Raw genomic sequence first — 9,203 nt, forward strand, 5'->3', positions numbered from 1 at the left:
TCAATTCTAGAAGTTGATGGAATGCTTCATTTCCGGTTTCGTTCTAACGTACAAAAATACAGAGAGGACGTTGAACTTATAACATCTAAAATGCCCGTATAACCAATATCGTTTACCATTTTATGTGGCCGCTTCATGGGAAATAACGAAAATAGCTGAATATAAAAAGCTCCTACACCAGCACTCAACACTCTCACTACTTAGCACACTATAATTGTTGTACCCATCTAAAAAACTACACTGGCTGCCTTGACAATCAAACAATAGCATTATTCCTTGGGAGATCCTATGGTCTTACATTTATTTACAAGGCAAGAACATCTTCGAAGTCCTCGACCTTTTTACACGCATATTAACAGTAATATACGGTGCCAGTATCATCGTTACGCGGCTCTCCCAACGGTGGAGTGGTGGCCAAGGTTAAGAAGGTGGAATTTCCGGTTGCTGTTGCGTACAGAACTCACACAAAAGTCGGATACTTTCCAGTGTTTCATATTTCCGGCCGAATTCTATGCGTGGAGTGGCAACACCATGTCGCCACAGAGAACACAGAGCTTTCCCGGTAACATGTGCATAATCACAGTGGCAAAATCTTCCCTAAAGAGGCAATGTGTACCTTACAGTGGCAAAGTCTCCCCTAAGAGGCACAATCTCCCCTATAGAGGCAATCTCCCGTACGGTGACATTATATACCCTAAAGATGTGCAGATGTATAGTCTCCCCTTTAGGGTAACAGTTTCCCCAGAGGTGGCAAAGTCTTCCTGAATTGATGAGTGTAAGCGACCTTCATCGGGAGGCGGAAGTGCCAAGGTAACATGGCAAACAAAACACCCCATCCCATACCGTTTTATTTTGACCTCGGGATCAACTCGTCGGTGCCCACTCTACATAAAGACCCACCTAGAATCTATACACATGCCTAACATGTCCGGGTCCAGGTACACACAACAATTCCTATCAACCCTCATTTATACACCAAGAAACAGAGCACTGTTTCCACAGGCCCAATCTGGGGTACTTTAATAAAAAGCGATAGTATATCAACACGCCCGCGTGACGGCGCAACCTTAGTGGTGGCACAGTACAGGGTACGTCTAGAATCGCAAAAGCGCATCGCTCCTCCACGGAGATGGAGTGAGGAAACGTTGCCAGCAGGAATAATGGTACTCGTGGATGTCATACAAATATACACATACGACATTGACGCCTAAGAGAAAGAGGAAGAGGAAAAAGAAGAAGAGAAGTAAACGAAAGGGAGGAGAAAGGAGGAGGAGGAGGAGAGAGGGGGAAAGAGAAGGCGGATGAAGAGGAGGGAGACGAGATGATGGAAGAAGGGAAGGCGGATGAAGAGGAAGGAGACGAGAAGATGGAAGAAGGGAAGGCGGATGAAGAGGAGGGAGACGAGAAGATGGAAGAGGGGAAGGCGGATGAAGAGGAGGGTGACGAGAAGATGGAACAAGGGAAGGCGGATGAAGAGGAGGGAGACGAGAAGATGGAAGAGGAAGAGGAGGAAGGAGGAAGGAGAAAGAGGAGATGGAAGAAAAGGAGAAGAATGGGAAGAAGACGGAGGAGATGAATTTGAAGAAGAGAACCAGAACAAGAACATGGAAAAGTAGAATGAAGACGAGAAAGAAGAAGGCTGAGAGAGCTTTTATTAGCCATGAAGAGACGTGGCCGCGCGAGACGCTACGATGGCCTTGGGGATCAGTCCGCCCTGCCATCACCGACCGGCTCGAGAAGACGGGAAAGGACGGACCTGCAAGAAAAGCGCCGGGATGGGCTCAGACGTTCGAGCGCAAGGGGACCGAGCCATCACGTAACACGCGGCCTCAACGCCAACACCTCACATGACCGCCAATGGACAAACCCAAAGATAACTTCCGCCTCAAAACCTTACCGACTCACTCTCAGTAATCACAAGAAACCCGCAATATTAACCACCGCCATGGCCGTTTCCGAACACTCACGCGCGCGCACGCACACACACACACACACACACACACACACACACACACACAGAGAGAGAGAGAGAGAGAGAGAGAGAGAGAGAGAGAGAGAGAGAGAGAGAGAGAGAGAGAGAGAGAGAGAGAGAGGGGGGGAGAAAGAAAGAAAGAAAGAAAGAGGGGGAGGGGGGAGAGGGAGGGGGAGAGGGAGAGGGAGAGGGAGGGGGAGGGGGAGAGGGAGAGAGAGGGAGAGGGAGAGAGAGGGGGGAGGGGGGAGAGAGAGGAGAGAGAGAGAGAGAGAGAGAGAGAGAGAGAGAGAGAGAGAGAGAGAGAGAGAGAGAGAGAGAGAGAGAGAGAGAGAGAGAGAGAGAGGGGGGGAGAGAGAGAGAGAGAGAGAGAGAGAGAGAGAGAGAGAGAGAGAGAGAGAGAGAGAGAGAGAGAGAGAGAGAGAGAGAGAGAGAGGAGAGAGAGAGGAGAGAGAGAGGAGAGAGAGAGGAGAGAGAGAGAGAGAGAGAGAGAGAGAGAGAGAGAGAGAGAGAGAGAGAGAGAGAGAGAGAGAGAGAGAGAGAGAGAGAGAGAGAGAGAGAGAGACTCAATTCCCTTCCAACAGGTCAAAATATCGCTCGCTTTTCCCTCACAAAGGCTCGCTCTTCCAGCCATCCCACCAGATCCTTTCCCTGTGGCCTTCCCCTACCTCGTTCCCGTAAGGCGACTAATTCGTATCCTCGCCCGCAGCACACCGAACTCCTCACGTTTCTCTCGCCCTATCCTCCCCCCTTTTTCTCGAGTGTCTTACTCTGCTTACTCTCCTCCTCCCTGAGTTTTCCTTTCTCTCCACACCCGTCCTCTCTAAGAGTGCACAGATGTGTAGGTGCACGTGGGAATGCAGGCCCCAGCGTTGACGTCAACAAATCTGCGCCGCCGTTGTTAACTCATTCAAACTAAAGGTCAGCCTGGAACAGCATCCTGAGAGCATCGAGTGCCGTGACATGACGCTTATAGCCTCGGCTCAGCAGCGAGGCCCAGAGCGATTGCAATACCTCGGTTCAGCGGAAGGAGCAGCACAAAGGCCCGCTGCAGCCGGCCGGTCTTGACTCGCAGTGCAATACACCTCATCCAGGCCACTCAGGTGAAATTCGTTAAAACTGGCAATATTCATCTCAGGCAATCAGCATACGTGAGGTAAATGCTGCAACTGGCCTCTAAAAGGCTTTGATAGGGATACACTCCCCAGGGGACAAGATCGCTGCCTTCATTCTACCTTGTTGGCTGACGGTATTCCTAAAACAAAGGCATTTTGCAGAAAGAAGGAAAGCAGCTTGAGCCCAAAGTCCCTAAAAGCGAGCTTGAAAATGCACATTAGACACAAAAGTAAATCCCGTTCAAGTAACGGACGCGAGGCAACGCCTCCTAACCCGGCGAGCGAAAAATACCCCCCCCCCCCCTCCAAGCTTCCCCTCCCGCCCAGACATACCACACACCACTTCCTTAAACAGCTGATCGTCAACATCCACCCACAAACAAGTCGATGGTGTACTCGCCACGCGGATATCGATCCCTCGCTCCCTCCCTCCCTTCCTCTCGACACACTAAATCTTCCCCCAGCCAAACATCCTCGACTCCCCCCCTCCCCCCCTCCGCCGTGCGTCCGTGGTAAAGGTCATTCACACTGCCCGTCCCTTCGTACGGGCCCAACCCACTACGTCCGTTTTCCAGACAAATTCGTAATGGTCTGTTTCCGTAATGCCCACACCTCCGTTCTGCACGTTTTCCTCTGCTGCTGGAAACAACGGAGAGGGGAACCGAAGAGAAGACAAAGAGATAGACACAGATACGGAGCAAGCGAAAGAGAGAATTGGAGAAATGGGAACAAGGGAGTGGAACAAGAAAATAGTGCAGAGAAGAAACAAACAAATAAATAAATAAATAAATAAATAGATAAATAAATAAACAAACACGCACAGAGAGAGAGAGAAAGAGAGAGAGAAAAGAGAGAGAGAGAGAGAGAGAGAGAGAGAGAGAGAGAGAGAGAGAGAGAGAGAGAGAGAGAGAGAGAGAGAGAGAGAGAGAGAGAGAGAGAGAGAGAGGCGAGTACTAGCAAACAAATATGCACATATGCCATAAAGGTGACGCCAGTGAGAAGCACGTGTTTTCTCCCGAGGAGTGTAACAAGCTTTCAACTCGTCGGTATATGTTGGACTTGTTTCCTCCCTCCCTCTCTCGGGTAACTAGGTCGTGACCTCTCATGACCTCCCTTGTGCCCCCTTCTACCCTGGGAAACAACGTTCAGCAGTCCCTCTCTAGCTTACATATTAATAGAAAACATAACAGTACTCAAGCATCTGCTATTTCTAATCTTCCTAAGGTCCAAAGGGGACAGGATAAGAAGGGTACACGTCTCTCTCTCACGCATTAAAAGGGTAAAACCGCGGATGGAAATAAATGAAAGGATATGTCAGGCCTTCTACAGGAAAGCGTGGGCGGCGATGCGGATACAAGGAAAGCCCCTGCCACGTGTAGCGACGCGAACACGCCTTGGGAGCCACGCGCACCCCCTGCATCAGACTCGCACCCAACACCACTTACCCACAATGAACTTACCGAACCCGTTATTACCTAACATGTTATTCCCGAGCGGACCCGAGCAGGTTTAAGCTTTGGAGTGAATTCCAAAAAGTGACTGGAGCTCAAGGTAAGGTTGTGGCGTCTAAAAGAGCCCTTCACTGAGGTTCCAAGAGATAACTTTCCACAAGAAGCCGAAAATAACATAGTTCATGGCGGGGGGGAAGGGGAGGTTAAAGACCTTCCCGCAATGCCTCACACGGTCTTATCCGACACGTGGGGCTTACAGCGGGAAAAACTTGCGTACAGCACAGTACTCGCAACTTAAATCGATTTCTACTGAATATGAAAGGTGTGAATGTAAAAACCGAGACGAGAAAGAACGTGAAGGGGAAATTATAGGAAGAGAGACGGAGCGAGCCAGAGTAAAAAAAAAAAAAAGGAAAAAAGAAAAAAAAAGGGGGGGGGAGAACAATCCTTGGCGTTTAATTTTTGCTTTCGGGAAGAGTCTAGAAGAACCCGGGTTCCCAAATGCTAAGGCAGTTTTCTCCCTACGACAGCCTTGAGCTGAATGCTTTCCTTAACTCTACAACCGACTCCAGGATGACGAGCCAAGCACCCGCTCTACCCAACATCCCTCGCCCGACCTCCACCCTCCGCGCAGACGACCACACGAGAAAGAAAATGTATCAGACTCAGCGCCCCTCTCCCTCCCCCTCCCCACCAGCACATAAATGCCCAAGGGGTATCATGTGGCCCGCCTTGGGTCTTTAAACTCTAAACAGGAAGGGGAGCGAGGGGCGGAGACGGAGCGGGGTTACACTGTCCCTAGTTGCCTAGTAGCCAGCCACGTCCAGCCTCGACCAGCCTCGACGCCCTCGTCCCCTTCTTCACATGTGTGGACCCATACGACGCTCTTTAAACAGAGAGTCGGCTGCCTCACCGCCGTTTCGATTAGGATATCTGCAACTGGAACGGCATCACCCTCACTACAAGAATCAGACCATGTTATGAAATCCAACATCAAGGGCCAAACGTGGATGAGAAATGAGGCTAATCGGGTCCGAAAGGGATACAACGGCGACGAAAGGAGCAGCAGGATAAAGGTAGGACGTGAAGGATGGGGGTGGGGGCGGAGAAGGGGTTGAGCAGCTGGTCGGGTGACAGAAGGGGAAGGACAGGGAGTTTAAATCCTGCGTTCGTTAGGCCTACGCGAGGGAGGAAGCAGCAGGGTCCGTGGACCACACTACTAAGCTTTCTCTCTGTCGACGTGTCCTCATAAGCAGAGATGGTTTTGATATTTGGCGCTATAACATTGAATAAATTATTTTGACTTGATTCTAGCCATATCACGTAGACAACGGTGCAGCTTTCATATAACACCGCTATCGTCTTTCATTATGAAATTAATCTTTGACGCGGCCCAAGGTGTGCCACATCACCTATATCGATTGACAAAATATCAATAAGAGTACACCGAGAAGCAGCTCCGTTCCCTGCGTGCTCCCTGCACAGAGTAACTGATGTCCCTGACGCAGAGAACAAAGGGCCCCTTCTGCCGGAATACAGCCATCACGGCACTAGAAAAACGCCCCCGCCGGAGCTTCCCTTCGCTGCAGACATTGCCTGCGAGGCCCTCGGCGGCCGTCTGAGCGTGGAGTGATCACGGCCATCGTGACTTTCATATCCTTGGCTTGTTCTACTTCCGTGCAGCCGCGCAGCGATGACGTAACGCAGCCCCGATGCTCGGCTGACGCTTTTCCGAGCCTCCGTTTTAACCATGATTGCAGCCATTCCGAGACGAGCAATTTGCTTTATAGGCAGGCGATTTCGGCGAGAACGATCATGGGTGATTTGGAGGGAGGAAGAAATAAGGAAGGAAGGAAGGGAGGGAGGGAGGGAGGGAGGGAGGGAGGGAGGGACGCAGGGAGGGAGAGAGGAAGGAGAGGGAGAGGGAGAGAAAGACAAAGAGAGGGAGAAAGACAAAGAGAGGGAGAAAGACAAAGAGAAGGAGAAAGACAAAGAGAAGGAGAAAGACAAAAGAGAGGGAGAGGGAGAGGGAGGGAGGGAGAGAGAGAGAGAGGGGGGAGAGAGAGGGAGAGAGAGGGAGAGAGAGGGAGAGGGAGAGGGAGAGGGAGAGAGAGAGGGAGAGGGAGAGAGAGAGAGAGAGAGAGAGAGAGAGAGAGAGAGAGAGAGAGAGAGAGAGAGAGAGAGAGAGAGAGAGAGAGAGAGAGAGAGAGGGGAGGGAGGGAGGGAGGGAGAAAGAGAGAGAAATAGAGAGAAAGAGAAAGAGAGAGAGTAGGAGAGAGAGAAAGAGAAAGAGAAAGAGAAAGAGAAAGAGAAAGAGAAAGAGAGAGAGAAAGAGAAAGAGAGAGAGAAAGAGAGAGAGAAAGAGAGAGAGAAAGAGAGAGAGAAAGAGAGAGAGAAAGAGAGAGAGAAAGAGAGAGAGAAAGAGAGAGAGAAAGAGAAAGAGAAAGAGAAAGAGAAAGAGAAAGAGAAAGAGAAAGAGAAAGAGAACGAGAGAAACGAAGAAAGGGCTGGGGGGGGGGGGGGGGCACGTACACGAAGCGCACCCCCAGCGGCGGTCTAATGGCGTCCTTGGCACCGGAGCCATCACCGCAACGGCCGCCGTCCTCGAGCCCAGGAACGCCTCGTCTGCTTGTGCGTCTCCGCAGGTAGCGTCACGTGGTAGAGGGCTCGTGAATCTCTCAAGAGAATCTTGCTGCGTTACCCTTGGTTCATTTCCGCGCTGTTGGCCCGAGGCCTCGCCTTTGTAGTATGTTTCCAAATCATCGTTTGCGTAATGGCCATGCTGCATACGTACAGGGGAAAGGCGAGGCTTGGTCTTTCTTGTGCAGTGTACAAAGCAGTAGCGTTCACTGTTGGACTCAGAATTTGCAACTTGGTTGAAGGTTTGGCACTACGCCAAGCCCCCCGACACAGCTTGCGGCTACGCACCTTTTCGTATCAAATGCCGTTATTATATGTAAAGTATCTGCTGCGCGGCAAGTCAACAGACCTCCGTCGTCCCAAAGAAGTACTCCGCATAAACCTCGGAGCTCTGCTCTAATAGGGACATTTAAGGAGGCAAAGAAAAACAAAAAGTAGTAAGCATTTAGTGCAAGGACCTCTCCATCCCGACGATGCACAAATTTACTTGGAAGCCTCGCTAAAGCCTATTAAAACATCTTGTAATTAGCATAACAAGTTAGTGGCAATAGCTATTAAAAACAATTATCTTTTCAGTTTTAACAAATATGTGAAAAAAGTATTTTGAATCAACATTTAATCCATTCCACATTTTCATTAAATCTGAAACAACTGGCCCTTTACTTCAAAACTATAATGTAATCATTTAGGTACTTCCTCTAAGGTTATATTTTCGTCTTTGCGCACCCTAACCGAGACAGTTCCTATGCGATATCTAACCTCTGTCTCACTAACTCCCTTTCCTTTAACTAAGTACCTTTTTCTTTCGTACCTTTGCCTTTACTTTGTCTTGATATGGAGATGATTAATTGTAACAGCAGCATAAACCCATTTCCCACTGCAAGTCAACTTAAAACTGCTAAACAGCGCTGCAATGAACATAGGACAGCGCTTTTCACTGGCTGCAGGTAAAATGTCGTACAAAACGCCCTCTATGAGTCGACATTAGAGCATTTACTATTGTGCGTAAAATGGTGATGACAAAGAATGAGAGAAAGAAAAAGCGATCCTAACTTCACACAAAACTGCGACGTCGAAGCCACGAAACCACGAATGTGACAAATCTAAGAGGGAGAGACGGGGTCGAGCAGGGCCGGGTGTCGCATTGAGCAGCCAAGACGTGGCACCAACCTCCCCCAGGCCTCAGAATGTGGGTCACATAAAAACCATCATCGGGCCAGGCCTATCTTGGCGTCCCCTCGCGCTCCCACACGAACACGCGCACGAACACATTTCCAAAGGGCGAAAATTTGAACAACGGAGCGGAAACGATTTGTAGAAATATTACCCGATAACCTAAAATTTAAATATTACGTTAGTCACGACATAAAACATATTAAATCGGTACAATAAGACAAAGCAGGTCTTAGAACTAAAGTTCTAATAATAACTTGTAACACTTAAAATTGTCAAAAAGCCCTCCAATTATTCCTTACGTGATGCACTGTCTCGTGTTCTACACAAACACGTAAGCATATACAGTGTTGCAGTCTTATTCCCCTTCAAGCTGGACGTCGGAGACGCCCTGCATTTCCTGCGAAGGTAGCCAATGCTTTGCCAAACGGCTGTCCCCGAAAGACGTTTCCAGCAGCCTGCATCATTAACGTCGCATTATTATCAATGTCTTAAGACACTTATCGGGAAATTTGCTTCAGAGAGTTTGACGCAGTGTCAAGCCCTGCAGATTGCCAAAGCTCGCGCAACGACAGGCTTCTGTAGTGCTTCCTTTCGCGCCGTTCTTGTTGGAGGGTCATTGCTCGCATTCATAGAGGCGTGCGCTCAATTCCTACAGAGAACATCCTCCTCTTATCCCATATTCTCTCCTTTCTACGCCCACGGCCACTCCCTGTGGCGCCAGTGGTGAATGTCACTATCATTACCATCCAAATCCGTGTATCTCAGTCCATTGTCTGCTCATTATCTTCATCAGCACCTCAACGTGTGTCGCCGCCCAAGGCTAGCACAACGTGCGATCGTGTTCAAATGCGT

This window comes from Penaeus chinensis, chromosome 14 (assembly GCF_019202785.1).
Source record: "Penaeus chinensis breed Huanghai No. 1 chromosome 14, ASM1920278v2, whole genome shotgun sequence".
Classification (NCBI taxonomy): Eukaryota; Metazoa; Arthropoda; class Malacostraca; order Decapoda; family Penaeidae; genus Penaeus; species Penaeus chinensis.